The sequence below is a fragment of the Molothrus aeneus genome, chromosome 5 (genome assembly GCF_037042795.1).
Source record: "Molothrus aeneus isolate 106 chromosome 5, BPBGC_Maene_1.0, whole genome shotgun sequence".
Taxonomy (NCBI): Eukaryota; Metazoa; Chordata; class Aves; order Passeriformes; family Icteridae; genus Molothrus; species Molothrus aeneus.
This window is the reverse complement of record NC_089650.1, coordinates 28,488,858-28,506,855: the sequence shown is the minus strand read 5'-3', so window position 1 is coordinate 28,506,855 and position 17,998 is coordinate 28,488,858. Positions and strand designations below refer to the sequence as shown.

Here is a 17,998-nt window from a genome sequence, read left to right as displayed (position 1 = left end):
AGTTTGTTTGGCCTGAGCAAAAAGTAACACTGGTACTGATGGGTCCTCAAAAGATTAAGGACCACAAAACGACATAAGAATTCGGGTTGGAAGAGACACCTGGATGTTCAACCACCCTGTTTACGCAGAGCCATTTGAAACTGATTTCTCAGGATCATGTCCAAATGGCATTTGAATATCTCCAAAAAGGGAGAGTCACAAACGCTCTGGGAAGTACCAACGCTCAGTCACTTTCACAGTAAAAAGGGTCTCCTGATGTTCAAAGGGAACCTCCCACATTTTGATTTGTGCCTGTTGCCTCTGGTCCTGTCACTGGACACCACTGAATAAAAGACCTTTTCTCTGTTCTCTTTATACCTTTCCTTCTGGTACTTATATATACTGATGAGATCACCCCAAGCCTTCTCTTTCCCAGGCTGAACAGTCCCAGCTCTTCAGTCTTTCCTCACAGGAGAGATGTTCCATTACATTAATCACCCTTGTGGCCCCTCATCAGACTCTGTCCAGTATGTTCATGTCTCTCATATCTGATAGCCCAGAACTGGACACAGTATTTCAGGCATGGCCGTACCGGTGCCTGAGAATCCCCTCATAGCACCTCCTGCTGTGGCTATGCCAGTAGGTAAACATTCTAATCATGATTTTGCAATTGATTTAACATCTTGCAGAAATACTTGCAACATTTTGTTAATATTGTGGAATGAGTGTAACACACAATTATTTTTAAAAATCCTGAAAAACCCAAAAAACACTTACACACGTGTTGGTGGTGGTGCACTAAAATATGTGATTTTAAAGCTGTTCATTTCGGTTTATGCCCTTAATCCAATGGACTTTCATTGAGGAAGGCAGAAACATTCAGTAGACTTATGAAAACATGCAATGGTTTGGGCTGAAAGGACCCTTTGAAGATCACTTAGTCCAAACCTCCTGTCACAGGAAGAGACATTGTTCAATAGATCACATTGCCCAGAGAAGTTCCAGAGAACTTCTGGTTGCTCCACAGTCCTAAAAGCATTCAGAGCCAAGTTGGATTGTGCTTTGATCAATCTCTTCCAGTGTTTTACCACAGTTAATGTAAAGAACTTCCTTATGTTCAGTCTAAATCTATTCTCTCTCCATTTACAAATGTTGCCCCATGTTTCATCACTACAGACCTTGCTAAAAATTCTTGCTATCCTTCTCATAAGCTCTCTTTATGTACTGGAAGGCTGCAATGAGTTCTCCCCAAAGTCTTATTTTCTCCAGGCTCAATAACCCCAGTGCTCCCAGCCTCTCTTCATACAGGAAGTGCTCTAGCCCTTCAGTCGTCTTCTGTACCCATTCAAATAGGTCCATATCTTTCCATGTTCTGGCACCCCAGAGCTGGATGCAGCACTCCAGGCAGGATTCTCATAAGAGCAGAGTAGAGGGAGGAAAAACCAAAGTAACATCCCTTGACCTATCTTCTTTTTATGTAGGATTCAATTGGTTTTCTAGGCTGGAAATAAACTTTTAGTCAATACAAAACCTATACAGAAATCAACAGGGAATTTTAAAAGTCAATTTGAACTCTATAATTCTCAAGAATCTGAGTTTCTATACTGACAAATTTTGCCCACGGCAGCGCAAAGATATCGATATTAAGGAAATACATACATTGACTTTTGTCAGAGAAGCATTGGTCAGAGGGCAAAAGTGGTTTCATATTGCAGAAAGAGGATGTTGCTTTTTGTAGTCTATAACTTCAAAAAAGGTGAAATCAGGTGAAGCAAAAAGAATTTTTTTTTTCCCTCATAACCCAGCACCAATTTGTTTGTACCTAAAAACCTGACTACAGAGAAATATGACCACTTTAGAAAGCATTCCCCATTAGTATATCCCCAGCCAATTTCTCTCTGAAGAGACCAATATATTTTAGGACATCTTTACACTTAGCTAGAACTTACAGGTTTTTCTCTGACAATAGTTGCTTAAGAAAATGTATGAGAACTAATGGTGGTTCCTAATGTGTGCCAAAGGCTCTTCCCTGTTCCAGTCTGAATAGTGTAACCACAAATCCTTATTCAGGGAAAGACACCAAATCAGATATCTTCAAACAGTCTTAGTTTACTCTGTCCTTCATAGAATAATTTTACTAATTTATTTTAAGATTTAAAGAGTATTGAAGTAGACCTATAGGCAAGGAAAACAGACCACCATAGGAGAACTTACACCAAATAAACTACTAAAACTATTTTTTTGTAATTTAAGCAAAGACTTTAAAAGTGACATCAAAACATTGAAAAATGAGGATGAGCAGTATGTTCTCTGAGTAACATTTCTTATCGTTCATAAGGTCAAAATCAGGCAGTCTATTTTAGCCAGAAAAATTAAGTATTAGACCACATAAAACATAGGTGGTTTGTGAGCAATAATGCTTACCTATCTTAGATGCTCTGTCTATACCAGTTAAGTGTCTTTGAGTGATTGTTAAGGAAGGCTGTGTGCTGAACACAGGTCCACATCAGGCTTTCTGCAAACACTACCCATGGGGCAGTCTGTGTTTTGCATCACTGTCCTAGCTCCCAGTTACCCAGATCCAAATAACTATTGTAGCACACAGTGGAACACAGTCTTTCCTCCAGTGGGGAATGAAGGATGCAGAGGTCTCTCATCCCAATGTGGACAGAGGACATAGCCATGATGTGCACACAAAACCTATGCTGTGCCCCAGGCAATGCATCTGTAATGCAGTGTGTTCTTTGGAACATAATTGCCCTGGTTCTGCAGCCAACTCTGAATTGTCTGTATGTTTTGTACTAAGCAGCCCCTGAATAAAACTCAAAAATAATCCAGAATTTGTCATTAATCACAGTACTACAGCTGTAAAGCTACTTGACTTCCTACATAACCAGCATACCTAATTTCATGGATTGCTGTGGTTGCACAGTATCCCAGATTCAACTGGCTGGGTGAGAAGAGGTTTGTGTCTGCTGGTGAGTGCTTGTGATATGATCCCACAAATGCAACTACATAGATTTCAGCTCCTTCAGACTGAAGTTTGCCTAGAACTCAGGTGTTTAACATGTGATTTAATTTCAGGATTCCTGTCATCATGTTTGAGTAAAAGAACATAACTGCTTAAAAAGCTTTAACTTCAAATGCATACTGTCCCTGGGATATACCATAGAGCACATTATATAAGAATGTGAAAAAGAAAAGAAAAAAGAAAAAAAAGAAATATTTATTCATTTATGGAATGCTTAATTAAAAAAAAAATCCAAGACATTAAAAGTAATGCACTTTCTAGTGCAACCAAATAACTGAAAATAAGTAAGGCTGTGCCAAGAAGAGGATTGATTCCAGTACAAATGCATGGAGTTTTAGTCTCTGAATCCCTCTGGAGAAATGGAGCATGTGGAACCTAGTCAATTAGCTCCTCTTATCAGTGTGATTAGAGTATGGTTGTTCATATAAATGATGATACAGTTGTCTGTCACAATTTTTTGTGACTCTTGAATTTCTGAAACTCTTAGCAAAGTCACTGTAGCTATTTCTTTTAGTGGAGCTCTCCTGGAGCTCTGAGAATGTACTGCAGTGCCAGGGTGGAACACTGGAAGGCTCAGAAAAAAATTCACTGCAGGTGTGCAAGAAACAGATCCCTCCTTTCTGTGTCTGTCACAGGAAGGAAGTTAACAAGTCTTAAGAGGATTTTGGTCTGTTTATTCTGTTCTCTACTTCTAACAGAATCAACTTAGAGGTCTCTATCAGATATTAGGGAGAAATAATTATGCAGCTGGGAATGACAGACTTAAGTTTTAGAATTTTTTGGCTAAACCAAACATAGAAATTCACCTTTTTAGAGAACCACAACCTTCAGAAGTTTTATTGCTCTGGAATGATTTCAATGAATTACTAGTACTTCTGAGAACCTGTAGAAGAGGATTTGATAGATAGCCTACTTCAATGTCTTACTAAATCATACTCCCACAAGCTAAATTAGTACATAGGAAAGAGTAACTGTAAAAATTCAAAAGATATACTACAGCACAGATGAAATGTTTAGCATGCGTCTGGACATGCTTTACAGGCTGTGTCCCCATAACACAATGTCAATGAAAAGTAATGCTTCTATGGTTCATCCTACATGGCTTTTCTAAAACCTACAAATTTCCAGTTGCTTCCCAGCACCCCTGTGGAAGAGGGCAGATCCATTTTCCCATGACATCCTCAACTGATAAAAGTGGTCAGAGCTTTAGTAACACAGTGTTAATGTCCATACATTTAAGAAACCTAGTGTTTTCTTGAGAAAATAGGCCTACTCTTCCCCCCACAGAACTTTGAATGTAGTAGCAGACACCAAAAGTAGACATCTGGGGGGCAATTCTGTAGTGCCAATTAAAGCAGTTCAGATTAAGCCATCTCTTAGTCCCCGTGCTCTGTGTTGAGGAAAACCAAAAGACAGTGAGAAAACAGCTCTCCTGGCATGCTAGAGACAGTGTTTGATTCTATCAAGTTGGCACAAGTCAGTACTTGCTTGTCCTGCAGGGAGAAGAATGGCTTAATTTTTACAAGCATACGGAGAGATAAAAAGAAATCTTAGTATAAATCACTTAAGTAGTTAATTAATTAAGGGACACAAACCCATAGGAAATCAAGCACTCTTTCCAGGGATCATTAATGTACTTAGCTGTTGCTGTTGTTTTTTTCCTCCCCATGGTTCTATGAGAATTAAAAGATGAAATAATGAAGCAAAATGCTTTAATTCCTACTGTTCTTTACACATTGGTTACAGCAACCATGAGAACTGTGGCATTAAATAGATTTCTTGATACTTTTGGAGCTATGCTAATATTCAGATATACTTTCAGAGATGAATAAAATTTAGGCAATCTCCTAAATAGTCTAATGTTATTACCTTGAGAAGGAATCTTCTTAGATATTTTATATTTTTAATAGTACATAATGGGGTTTTTTTAGGTTCAAAATTAAAACAAACTAGACACTACACATTTTAGAATCTGGATTTGTAAACAAAATGAGGACTTGGAAGTAAACCAGTCTTTTCAGAAGTGATGCAGCATTTCTAAAGCATTTAGATAAAAATTGAAAACTGCATTTTGCTAATACAGTAATTCATGGCAAGTTTTAATCCCATGTACAACTGGTTTTGTTAAGTTAAACTTTGCTTTCTTGAGATGTTGCTAAGCCTGCTTTCACTTTACCATGTGATTCAAATTGACCTTCTAGAAACTAGATCAAAATAAAATGCTACTTTCCCGTAGATCAAAAAACATCCACAGATATTAAAAAAAACCCACAACAAAACCCCCAATCCTATTAAAATCTTCCACCACTGAAAATCATGACCTCTTTGTGCTATTATTTTCTGTCTAGTCACTGAAAGATAAGATCGAGATGTCTGTTCTGCCTTATAACAGAAAACAAGAGTAACTGAGAGAATGACTTCCACACACCTCTTGTCAGTGCTACAGACCATTAGCAATACTATAAATAGCATGATCAAATCCCAAATTGCAGATTCAGTCATAAAAGTGTCTACATTTCATGCTGATTCAGAGGGGCAGCAGCACTAACTGCAATCATCAAGGAATGTGACATCTCCACAGTATTTTCTACAGCTCACTGGACTGGTGACAGGACAATTGTTACAAATTAATGGGGACCATCAGACGTGGTTAAGTACAGCTTGGCAACTATGAAAGCTGCACTTCTCATTTGAAAGTGATAATGTAATATTATTCTATGAGGATAGATTGTAATAGATTATGCTTCATTCAGGTAACACTCTTCTGAATCTTTGAAATTTTGGCCAAATTATTTTGTTAAATTGTTAAGTTTATAAGGAATAGGAAGAGAGAAGATGTTTTACGTTGTTTTCTTTCCCAAGTAAAAAAGTACTCTTCACCTTCTGGTTTTGCATTATAATCCTTTACTTCTCAATTAGTTAACATTCTAAGAAATTCAAGATCCTAAAACACAAGGTTTATTAAAAGATTGATTGTGGTAGTTAAGAAAAGATTTAAAGCTGTATCCAGTAATTCCCAGATACATGTCTGAATTTAAAAGCCATGGCACAAGTTTGAAATCTTATTATTTTGCATGCCTGTATTTTTAAATTGCAACCAGGTATTCAACCAAAATCATGGGCCCAACGAATGATTATTAAATACATTGTGTTGGTTTTTTTTGCATCAGAGCAGAGTAAATTGTTACACTGTTCAGAAGATTCTTAAGAACCCCTGCTTAGAGGCTGAACCAAAAAGGATGGACTGACAACTGAAAGGATAAACTTGTGACCATTTGTTCTGAAATTATTAGATTCTAGACACCTGATGGTGTTGTCAAAAATAAGGCTAGACAAGTGACATTTTTTTTGTCTATGCTCAATACTGTGAATGTCTGAGGAGTCCTAATGTTAGTATTGAATTATTCAATTAGGGAATTGAAGATTTTCAGCAGAAAAAACTTGTGTGCGCCTTCTTTTAGGAAGAGGGAAAAAAATTATCAAGTTGTAATACTTCAAAAATGTGCAGTGCATGTGAGAAATAGCTAGAGTCTCCAGTTATTTTGACAGAAAGTAAGGAAATGATCAGGGAGAGGAATTATAAATTCTAAGCATGGGAGACAATGCTTGAATGAATGTAAGAATGGAGCATGCTCCCCCTGTTGTTAGCCATAGATGTGCATTTCCCAAACCTCTACATTTCTTGCAAATACCAATGGACAAGATCACCAGCAAATACCTGTAGAACCTCAAAGTCCTGCACCGAGTGCTCTGGTCAGCACCCTGCCACTGCAGAGATTAAGTCCAGAGTCCATCTATTGCAGAAATCAGTAACTGTGACTCCTATGTGCCACAAATAACAAGTATAGTTATTTGTTCATTTATGATTTATGTTATTTGTGGAATTGAATATTACTCAAATCTAGGAGACCTTAATTAGTCAATATTTAAAAATCAGAAAGTTCAACAAATAATTGAAAGTTTGAGTAAGTTGTCTATATGCAGTGAATTTTCCCCTCCAGAGAGTGATTCAGCTCATATATCTGAAATAAATATCTTAATTATGAGATAGATTTGTTTTTGGAGATGCCTCTTTCTCTCCACAGATTAGAAGAGGAAACTTCCTGGATAAAATTAGCCAAAACTGTTATCACTAAACCATGTAGGATTGACTCAATGCATTCACAATGTCATACTTGTGTGGATATACACAAATTATGGAAAAAAAAAAAGCACCATGCTATATGTAAGCAAAAGATCAAGACTAAAGTTGCACAACTACTTTAAAATCTGAGTTTTAAGTCCTTGATCATAATCATATTTTAGCACAATCTTTATTAGGTATCAGGGCATCCACTGGTCTTAATTTAAGATTCAAAACAAAAGTGAAAAGGAAAAAGTTGTGTCTGTACTGTGTCACAAGCGTGTGACGTACATTACTGCTCCTTTCATCATCCAGACAGGTGTCCTGTTGGAGGATATCCAAGGTGTGTTCTCCACATCTGTCCATCTGGATTTCTTTCCAAAGGAAAACAATGACTTGGAGGAAGAGATACAAATCTGCATCTCACTTTTTCCTCTTCAGAAATACTCTGTGTAATCTCTGTTGCTTTTGAATTTATTAAGAGAAAAATCTAAAAGAAGAAAAAAAAAATCTCCTCATCACTACCTAGATGAAAAGGATTTTTTTTTTCTTTTTTTATCTTGGGTAGTGGAATATAAGGATAAAAATCTAAGTGAACAAAATAGACTTTCAGGTCTCTTTTGGCACACTTACACATAAAGGACCTCACTGATGAACAAGGAGGATGGCCGCAGCACAAGGTTTTAAGACAGTTTTTATAATTTGGAAGATCCTAGAGAAGTGTCCTTGTACTCTGTCTTAGACCAAAATGCTAACCCATGTACCAAAGTTTGGAGTACGAAAGAACTCCTCTGTCTCCTGTACTTATTGAAAATGGATAGAAAAAGAATGTGCTATTTCAATACTACTTTAATTTGTATTTTTCTAGGGATAATGCTTTCCCAGTTATAGAGGGAGAAGGATTCTTCTCAATTTGTATTTTTACTACTAGAGGTGTGGATAGTTTTTGAGAAATTGATGTTATTATCATATTTCTGCTTAGCTGGCACCTTTATTATCTCTAAGAAATACTAAATGCATTGAATTTTTGCAAAAAAACCCAAAAACTCCTTTTGTCAATTTTTCTCAAAATTACCTGACAAGAGAAGAGAGTATCTTGTGTAGGAGCAATGACTCAAATCTTCATTGTGAGGGCTATTACCTGATTTCATTGTCAAAATGTTCGAGTTGACTCATTCACAGAGAATCAAGCAAAAAAAATGGCCTATGCATACAATCAAGCAACCTCATGCTAATTCTTCTTTTAATACAGCAGGCCATTGATATAATATGGACTTTAGGGAATAAAACCAAGGAGAAGACTAGAGGGATTCTTTTCCAAAGAGTCATGGTCAATCTGCTAGGCAGTCCTTGGGCTAGCATTACCACTCTTATCTTTATTATTTTAAGGGAAAAAAAAAATCACAACACTATTTTTTCCCCCAAAAAAAAGTTTTTCTACAATTTTTTTCTAATAAATTTAGATTCTAATTAAAAAGAAGAAAAAAACTTTATATTTTTTCCATAAAATGGTGTACCAGAAATTATTTCTCTTCCTTTTGAAAGGTTAAGCTAAAGAAGAAAGTCTCATTTCCTAAAAGAAGCTGATTGCTATCTGTTTGGATTATCATATCATTAAGTTTCCTTGGCTTGCTTAGTTCCATGATTACTATCTAATAAAACAATGTGCATTGATACATAAAAGAACACACTTATTAAAAACAGTCTTTGAATGCTTTGGATCAGAACATTGTGAGTGTGTAACAAATCAGGCTTACATCTATGTTATATGCATCACACTTTATTTTAGCAGGAATAACTGATAATTTGTTTATATTTCATACTAAACTGAGTAGGAACAGAAATATTGGGAGATCTGATATTAAGCCTGGTAATGATGCATTGATAAATTACATGGACCTGTGCAATGGGTAGGTATGTAACTGAGGGACAGGTGAAAACACTTTTTCTTTAAATTAAAAAGTATTAAAAGCATAGCTGCAAGATTAGCATAAGATAAATTCAAGTTGAATAATTATCTAAGCAATAAGGGCAGAGTAGTAAAATGCTAAATACTGCTCTCCCTTATAGGCCATGGTCATCTCACCTAGGAAAATTTGCTAGTAAAAAGACAAGAAAGAATAATAAAGGCTTCATCTTAACAAAAATATGTTCTTCTAACAGCACCCATATTATAGACATGTCATTTAATAAAAGCCTGGGATTGTTTGTCGCATTATTATCCAGAGCTGAATTAACAATGGTAAGTACCAGAAACAGCACAGACAGGACTGAACTAGTAAAGAGCACAAAAGTGTAATACAGCTGAGAAGCCCTACTGTCTTAAGTGGTGTTTGAGATGAAAATAACTATTCTGACAGTGACTAGAGCAGAGATAGTCATAGCTAAATTGAATGACAATATATCTCAATTTTGCAAGCACTTGTAATACTCACTACGTATGTCATTATTTTAAACTTTGTATTGTAGAATCATGGATTGTATAATCATGGATTACTGAAAAGATAGAGTTCTTAAGTGACCTAGTGAATTCTAATCACTATAAAGTAATTATCATCAAGCTTTTAAATTAACTGGAACCTGCTATTTATTATTTCCTATTAGGTACACTATTTGACTAGTTAAACTGGTTATTGGATTCTTCTTACAGTAGCCCCTGAACTCCTTCAGTCAATTAAATTCTTTATTGAATCTGATTTGTCAATGTCAGTGTCACTTCTAATCTCTTAAATCCACATTGGTTCAGAAGCTTTAAAATGTACTTATTCAGTTGCAAAACTAGAAAGTTACACAGACAGAATCCTTCCCCTCTCCCTCCTCTCTCTGTGCAAGCCATGAACCTGCCAACAGTACAAAAGATATAAACACTTGTACATACACACTTATGTAGCTACAGAATGAGCTGCTTTTTAAAATGAGCTACAGAGCATAAACAGGAAAAACATATAAACAAAAAACTCTATTGGGTGTTTTGATACCAGCATGTTGTATATTGAACACTTTTATCTTTGACTCAATTTCTTATCACTTTAGATTACAGAAATTAGCAGAACAAAGTAACTATAGCTAATTCCAGAACTGGGAACTTTAAAACCTTGGTAATACTCTTCACAGGTTCTGATTGATATCTGCAAAAGTAGTCCAGAGCATTTTTAAACCTGTTAAAAAATTAAATTCCCTCTTCTTAAATCTCCCCGATTCTCTGCTCATCAACAAAAGCTAGATTTCAAAGGAAAAACACAGGTGGCGAAGGAAAAGAAAGGAAAAATACAAGTATTAAATAACTGATCTGACCGATGTTCTTGTCAGCCTAGTAACTCTTTGGTTCACCTGAAGAGCAGCACAAACATGCAGGCTATTTATTTCCATATTGCAAAGTAGAGTTTGCCTGACACAGACTTCTTTTTCCTTTAAAACCATTCCCTTTCTAAAGGATCTCCTTTTTGCCACTAAAAAAATCTGCTTTTTACATATTGTAGGCATATAAGCCTCTGAACTATGAAAGCAATTCCCCTCCCAGGTTAGGCGCATCACCTTTATTCTGAAAGAGAAGGCAAAGCACACCAGGCTCTTACCAGACACAGGGAAAACAATTGCTTCAGCTGGATCCAGCGGCGCCGTGTGCGAGCAGGCAGCCTGAGCGATCCCTGGGCCTCACACAAAAGCGAGATAATTGGCTTTGGCGGAGGAGCGGTAAACATCCATCACGGCGGGCTGGGGCTGGGGCTGGGGCTGGGCGGCGGCGGGCGCTGCCCCGGCCGGCCGGGCTGGGCGCTCCCCGGCGGGATGATGTCAGGCACAGCCCCGGGCGGGCGCTCATTGGCTTCCCTCACCTGGACCGGCCCTTAACCCTAAACTGCCGGCCGCCCACTGAAAGGTGGCTCTAATCCTTGCAGACATACGCACAGGTGGGAGCTTTCTGGTTTTCCTCTTTTTTTTTTTTTTTTTTTCTCCCATTTTTTTCACCTTTCATTTATTCTCTTTCTTCTTTTTTTTTTTTTTTTTACCTTTCCCCCCCTCTCTTCCCTTTTTTTTTTTTTTTTTTCCCTTGGAGGAAATGAAATTGCACAAGAAGCTCCTGCTTTGGGGATCAGGTGCTTGTTGTGGTTTAGCTATTGAATGTAGCAATTAAATAAATTCTAAAAACTAATTTGCCTAAATTATTAAACAAGACCCTCAGGTAACTGCATTTTCATCATCTGTTTGCTAAATGACAGTAATCATCAAAATATTGTACAGAAAAGGTATTAAAGGAAAGGTTAATGCATGCAGCACCTGGAAAACTCATATTTTTAATGATTTTGCATTGCATCCTCTTCAGGCATGAGATTAATAAAGGCACATGCTGGAAAAAGGGTGTAAACTCAAGAATATTTCACTATTGCAATGTTAGGTTGATTCTTGTGTCTTTTTAGGTATTTAAAACTAACAGAAAAAAGTATAGGGATGCAAAAATGTACATGCAGAGTTATTCCTTGAATGCTAAGTAGCAGTCCAGATATTCTGTAGTAAATGAGGCATGAAACACATTGCCCAATGTATGATGTCCTAAATATAGTGACACTAAGTATTTAGCTATGTTAATGGCAATATCATAAATCATGAGAACTCTAAAATGAGTCCAAATCAGTGCTTAAATAATTGCTTTTTCCATAAATGAGTATTTTGATGTCTCATCTTTGAGTGGCAAAAAATCCTTTTACTCTATAGAAAAATGAAAAAAAAAAAACCTGATCTACCACATATTGTATTTGTATTTTTTGTTCTATGTCAACTTTTTTTAATCTTGGGAAACTCATACTTTCTTGAAATGGATAGGAACCCGATCCCAAATGTATTTACAGTAAATGATATAACACACCAGTCTATTTTTGGTCTGCTATCCCTCAAAAAAAAAGAAAATATTATTGCTCAGTTTTTTTCTCTGGGGGGAAAAACAAGACCAAAGAACCAACTACACCAAGCCAAAAAAACCCAGGAAAAATGAAACATAATCAAACACAATCTAACTTAATCTAAAAGATATGTAAGGTAAGATTTCAAGAATAAACTTGATAAAGAGCTCTGTCATTTTCTTGTGGTTCTTTCACGAGTTTTAGAGACTCAGGAGATTAAATTCTGGGGACTTAATAACACCAGTTTTGTGTGGGGATCTGGAGGTTAACCTATTAGTCAAAACACTCTTTAGTCCAAAATGAAAGCCTTTGTTCACTTATTTCTGCTCAGAAAACATGGTAGTTCAGATGGAAATAACTATAAAAAAGATTCATTGCTATGCAAAGTGACAAAACTGAATTCCAGGTCAGAAAAGACTAATTTGGACAATGGGAATGTCAGCTTTGCTTTTGTAGGATTAATGATAAAGGTAAGACGTAGTATCATGAGTTATAAGGAAAAGAACTATTGATGAGATAAATTATGCTTAAATGTATCATATGCAAAAGTTATATTCTCCTGAATATTTAATGGTACATATAGTCTAGACCAAACTGACACATTGTTGCCAAAATGTTACTACACTGGTTGATTCAGCATGAAAAACACCTGGATTTCCCATATCTAGTTAATCTTAAAATGATGAATTAAAGTTCTATGCATTTTTTATTCTTGTGTAGAGTACACTTTATACCTTTAAAGAGTGTATCACTCACAGACAACCTGCTAGACCATCTTTAATGGGAGAGTGCCATACTTTTACAAAGTTCTCACTGTTCACAAAGTTTGTTATTCTCCAGTGATAATGGAGAACCTATGCTTTATGAGCTAAGCAGTAACTTAGAAAATTTACTTAGTGAAGTATCAATGCTAATTTGAAATATTAGTGTAGAATACTTTTTTAGTAAATGACCTGCAAAATTTGACATTTTCTTTACAAAAATCTTTTTTCTACAGTAATATGTAATTAATGAATGTCTTGAAATTGAACTATTTATGAATTTATTGATAAATTACCAATTTTTCCATGCTCCTTGTTTCAAAAATTGTCTATTACCCATATATTTAAAACCATGGAAGAATTTGGAGATCCAGGCTAAACAAAGTTAAGAGTTGTAGATAACAGAGCAGTTCCATGATCCTAATCACGTCACACAGCATTTTAAACCCTTTGATATGCTGTCACACATGGGTTATAACCAGTTTGAAATACAAATAATGAAAATATATGATAGTATTTAAATCACACCCTTTAAATATGCAATAGTAGCAAGTCACTTCAGGAAAAAAAAGAATAAGCTGTACGGCCATTTCTTTAAAAGAAAAATCTCTTCAATGAAATAAACATAGGTTACAAGAGCTCAAAGCAGACTGTGTATGAAACCCAGGAACACAGAATTCATACACTTCTATCACTGTGCCATGAGTTCCATATCTGAAAATATTGGCTTGTCCCACCTAGCACAGACAATAAAGGTGCCGTTGGCAGTGTTATTTCTTGGCATTTTTTAGTTGCAAGTTCAAATCACTCAGAAAAAGAAAGAAAAGAACAAGAAAATAAAGGAGAAGTGACTAATGATTTTCAATATCAATCTGTTTTTCTTTCTATAACCTAATATTAATTGATGTATGAATAATGTTGAAAAATCTAACTAGAGGGGATATTTTAGTCCTTGTGCAAAGTGAAACTCAGGTTTATTAGTATATATTTCCCATGAGCTGAAATCATTATTGCATTTAATTGCTTGACAATTATTTCTGTCACATCAATTTAATGGTTAAACCAATTATTTATATTACAAAACATAGTTCTGCACCAAATTCTAATTGAAAAACACAAATGGTTTTTCAGTGTTGCTTAACCTATACATTACAAATATTGGAAGGGCTAGGTTTAAAGATTTTTGGGGAAATTAGAATCAGTCAGATGATGAGTTTTTAGAGATTGATTGTGTAAAGTCAAAATTACATCTCTCATAATCCTGTACATGAGATGAATATCAAGTCAGGTAGACCTGATGACTATTATAAACATTTTTTTTCCTCCGCATTCAGACAACAAGAGCTACCAGCTCTTAGGAGATTTTTATCCACAAGATGGCAGCTCTGTTTGTGTGGTCACTCCTTTTAGCAATGTTCAACTTGAAAATCGTGGTATTTTTTTTTAATTTTATAGCAGAGATGATTTTCTCTCCCCATAGGAATTTTAAAAATATCCCACAATAGATATACATTGATTACCCAAATATCAAGGTAAAATTTGCTAAGTTAAGAATAAGAAGAACATTCAACAGTGCAATCTTTAGTTTTAGAGTTTTTTAAGAATCTCCATTAAGACCCATGTTTTTCATGCTTTAATTTCCAGGCCATCAAACTCAGCATTACCTTTAACAGATTAAATTTAAATAGTATGAAAGTTTTTACTGATAGAAAAGGAAGTTCTTGTTTGCCTAAAGGAAACATAGGTTAATAGGTTTCCTCTCTGGGTAATTGTTGTGGTGTGAAGTATATACCAATAGATAATGATCTATTTTAGTTTGCTTTATACCTAAACTCATCAAGAATACTTATTTATGTTACTAAAATCAAATAGATATCTTTATTTCTATGTTAAGAAATGCTGAGATATTTATGTATGGATCAACCACAGACATTTAATAACCATGTGTGCCTTGTGAAATGGATAAAGTACAGAAAAACATAAATAACAGGGTCTAGCTCTTTCCAGGGGGTTCACTCACAGCTGAAATTATTAGCAAGAATAGATGTGAAAGCATTTTCTCCATCAATGAGACCCAGTAAATTAAATGAAGCTTTACTGAAACAATGCATAATTTAACATGGAAACAGTTTGCCCATGGGATAGCCATTTCAAAGGAAATTATTTGGCCTAGCTTCCTGTCTGCATGCAGTCTTTGATGGCACTTCTGGAGTGGAATCACTGATCCCTCAGACAGGAGTAAGGAATTTTGAGTTTCCTAAAATTTATCATTGCCCAAGACCCTTTACGCATACAATTATAAATCAGTGCGCAGGAGCTTACAGGCTTGTAGAAAATGCAGAATTGATTGATGTAGCTTCCATCTTAATGAAAAAGAGATGAACTCTTTTTCAGTAGAGGGGGGCAGCAGTACATGCATGAATGGTTTCGATGCATCAGCTAATGGGCAGTAACTTGTTAACAAGGCAGCAAGGCCAAGATCCATGGCTTAAAGGCACATACCTGCTCTCTCAGTGTTTTACACAATGGAAAAAACACAACTCTGAGATGTGAAATTCCAGAGGACACAATCATGTTTGGCAACCTAGCTCACATCAGCATTGCCTGGGTTGAGGTGAGCAGCAGAAGAGAAGCAGATTAAAAGAGTCTAAAGAGAAAAGGTGATCTGATAGAAGGAAAAAGGCCATTGGAGATCGTTTAGGCTGCTGTGAAGGTAAGGCAAGCTGCCCAATGCACAACATGAGCCTGAACTCAGTTATGTCAGAGCAGATGATTCAGTACAAATTACAACCCCAGAGTGAGTGGTTCATATAGCCAACTGTAACAGCACACTACTTGTCAGAGTATTGTCACAGCAGAAGTGCCAGTCTTTCATCAGAGAATGTCAAAATACATTTATGTCACAAAGTTACCTGTTCATTCCATATACTCAACTGCAAAAAGTGTCAGGAGAAAATACTTTCAACTTTTCTGTGCATGCATATGTGGAGGTGATGTTCTATGTCAGCATAAGTCGGCTGTTATTTTGGATCTACGGTGTGAGGGTCTATTTTAATACACTTTTAAAAAAACCCAAAACCAAACAATTTTATATGGATTAGATTGATGTAATAAAGCTACCTGAGCAGTATTCTCAATAAGAAAACATGAATGTGAAGTTTGAATTTTTACACTGAATAGATAAATTTTCAGAAAAAAAGCTACTGAAATGTGGAAATATTTTCTACTTCTCTGATGATCACATCACTGCAATACTTCAGCTGGTCACAAGGTGGTCACAAGCATCTCCTTGTTAACTGGCTACAATTTTTCTCCAACTGGAACTTTCAGAGAAACATTTTACAAATCTGATTCTAGAGCTGAATGGTATTTATACAAAAACTCTGATGAATTTTCAGATCTCAGAACTATTGGATCTCTGGGAAAAAAGTCTAAGACAAAACTGATGAGAACACAGTTGCACAAATTTTCTACATAAAATAGGATAATTTTGTAAACCACCCGCTTAGCACCTAGTTTCCATAATTGCTTTGGAAATGTTTTGAATATTAGTCTATTATATTTTGATAATTAATTACTTCATTATTGATGGCTAAATAAGGCATTTAAAGTATCAAAGTTGAAATATTATTTGTTAAGGGCAAACAGTAGAGAAGAAACTCATAATTGCTTCATACACAAGAATATAACCTGAGTTATAAAATACAAACTTCACAGATTTTTTTTAAATTTAAATTTCCCTTTTGATAACATTACCTGTGAGTGTAACCCCAAATAGAAAGATCAAAAGTACTGCTGGAAGCTGTGATTGCTTTGTAATATAGTTTACCCAAATTAAGGGTCACAGGGGTAAAATAATGAGTAGAACTTCCCGAAAATTGTGGTTTGAATACTAATGTTCATTTCAACATCTTGACCTGTAAGATAGTTGACCATTTTGGAGCAGAATTTTCTGACACTACTGTAGCGAGGGAAGCTCTGTTAACATTTAAATCATCAGACAAAGGCAATTTTTGTAGACCCAAGTCTGAAATGCTGGTCTTTGAGAGCACCTCTCATGATCACTACAAAATATGATACAGGCATCCACTTCTTGAAGTTTTCCAACATTGGGCATGCCAAATTCCAGTTTGCAAGGGATACTAAAGGTACTCAATATTAATGACAGTCTACAAAAGACATAAATTATGTCATAAATTCATCACATGAGATAATAATTTACTAGCTGTACAACCCTTTCTCCTTCACACTGGGATTCAACTTGTTCCTGAGTTTCATTCTCACATGACAACTTTTTCAGCTGTTCAGTTGAAAGCTTATCAAAGAGGAAATTATTCAGAATAAATATGTCAGTGTTTGGTGTTTTACCAGGAGATTTTGAACCAGTATGAAATGAAGAGCTTGTTTCTGCAGCTAGCATGACAGTGTACAAAACCATGTCACACTAAAAAGGCAGAGGTGAATGATTGAGGTACAGTGTTCTGCTGACTGACCAAACAACCTTTCTGATGTGCTAAATGTTGAGATAAATTTAAACTGACAAATAACTACATTTTTGTTATTTATACACAAAAAAGGTTATTTTCAAAAACATTTATAGCAATATCTAATACAGTCATTACATTATTAAAATAAGCATTAAAAATACATAAAAATACAGAGAAAAAATTTAAAGAGGATACTAAACAAGGTATTCATCTTCAGTGTTGATTGTTAAGGGAATACTAAATACAAGATGAAGATCTTGAGGACATTGACATATGAAGTGATTTAGTCTTGAAGACATTATCTTCATCCTGACATTGGCTTGAGAAACAGAAGTGAAAAAGACAGCTTGCTGTCAGAGGTCTCTGCTGGTGACTGGTGAGATGCATTTAAAAATTGCTGTTATATTCATATTAATATATAAAGTTATATATGGTGTATGTGGCATGTCATGAAATGCATTTAGGCATATTTTAAAGTAGAGTTTCTGAAGGTAATAAAAGAAAATAAGAAAAAAATATTAATAATACAAGTTTTCAATAAAACTTGCTTAATAAAACTAATTCCAGGGGACAGTAGTAGTGATAGGAGAAGAAAAATATTTTTGAACTAAAATATGGTAGACTTGGATTGTGTATAAGGAAGAAATGATTGTGGTGAGAAGCACATTGCCCTGAGATGCTGTGAATGCCCAATCATTGGAAGTATTCAAAGTCAGCTTGGA

The 17,998-nt window shown here is 35.5% G+C and overlaps 1 protein-coding gene across 7 annotated transcripts in view; it reads right to left on the bottom strand.

The window, feature by feature from the left end:
* The window catches only part of MGAT4C (MGAT4 family member C), a 326,567-nt gene that overhangs the window by 116,367 nt on the left and 192,202 nt on the right, over nt 1–17,998 (bottom strand). For 2 of the 7 annotated variants that reach the window (XM_066549705.1, XM_066549708.1), the window contains exon 1: nt 10,709–11,081. The exons of the other annotated variants lie outside the window; for them this stretch is intronic. The gene's annotated coding sequence lies outside the window, so the exon portion shown is untranslated. Of the gene's footprint in view, nt 1–10,708; nt 11,082–17,998 lie in introns of those variants that run through there. 7 annotated transcript variants of the gene reach the window in all.